The sequence below is a fragment of the Pterocles gutturalis genome, unplaced genomic scaffold (assembly GCF_000699245.1).
Source record: "Pterocles gutturalis isolate BGI_N339 unplaced genomic scaffold, ASM69924v1 scaffold1359, whole genome shotgun sequence".
Taxonomy (NCBI): Eukaryota; Metazoa; Chordata; class Aves; order Pterocliformes; family Pteroclidae; genus Pterocles; species Pterocles gutturalis.
Genome location: NW_010130250.1, coordinates 79,352 through 80,724, shown reverse-complemented (window position 1 = coordinate 80,724; position 1,373 = coordinate 79,352).

The following is a 1,373-nucleotide window of genomic DNA, read 5'->3' as shown; positions in this document are numbered from 1 at the left end:
AAGAGTGCAGAAATGTTACCTAAAACAAGAACAGGCTGATTGTACAGGAAAAAGGGTGTGTGTGGGTGAGGAGCACTAATTCTGTGCAATATTAAAAATTGCAATAGATGTATTTTGTAAAATTGCTTATGCATTTTAATTGATTATGTCTCTAAGGTAAACGTTATGGCAGAAAATTTTTTTATTTTTATACTAGGCAAGCAAAATGAAACGCCATATTCGCTCACATACAGGAGAGCGTCCTTATGCCTGTGACCTTTGCAGTTATGCTAGCAAAGATGCGTACAAACTGAAAAGGCACATGGTAACTCATTCAGGTAGGACTCTGATGTAATGATGAAGTCTATGTCCTTCGGCCCTTAGCGTCCATGGGGTTAGAGTGATCTAATTTCAGACTAAAATTAGCACTTTTTTCATCTGTGATTTTGAGTAAATAAGTGCAAAAAAAAAATTGTTCTCTTTAAATTTTCTGGATTTGGCTGTTGGATGTCTAACTGTACAGCGTTAGTGGTTATAGTCTTGCTGTTCTTCCTAAGCGTTTTTTTGTATTAGAAAAATATTTCATTTATGTGGTCTTGTTTTCTGCAGGTCAAGTTGTCACTTTTATTTCTCAGTTGGTTAATTTTATATGGAGATGTATCTGATGGGAGAGCTTAAAATGTCTGCTCAAAACATGGACGTCATTTGGCCCCAAATTGCTAGTAACTACTTTGGTCAGCAAAGAATTAAATTAACATTGAAAGCAATGTGTTCCAATCATGACTCTAGATCATACATGCCTTCTGAGAAGGCAGTCAATAGCTATCCCATACTTCAGGGTTTAACTTAGCTCAATTATGATACGTAGTGTATGATTAGTGTTTTAGTTTGAATCAGAGTGTGAGAGTGTCGTTTGAATCAAATCTTTCAAATATCCTCTCTTACCTTGCTTTGGTTCATATCTCAAGGCAGTTTGGTGCAATTAAACTCAATTATTTTTCAATGAGAGACAAACGAAGTAGTCAGACTGTACACCCAGTGTTACCCAGTACTGGTAGGGCCTTGGTCCGTAGAAACAGACTGGAGCTGGTTCAAAATCTGTGCACATTGGGTCCTCAGCATTAGCTGTTTCTCTCTGCTCTTATTAGGCTGCAGTAATTGCCAGTGTTGATTTAGTTTTTGATGATACTCTTTTTGGGGGCAGAATGGCAAAAAATGAATTTACTATTTTCTCTTGCACCATTACCAATGGCTGTTGTTGAATCATTTTTATCATGTTACAGCTGTTCACTTTCTCTCTTTGCATATTTGACAATTCTGCATTTTTTGTATGTGAAATATTCAAGGCAAAATAAAAGTTAACTAAAATAATTCCTGATTAATAGTTTAGAATT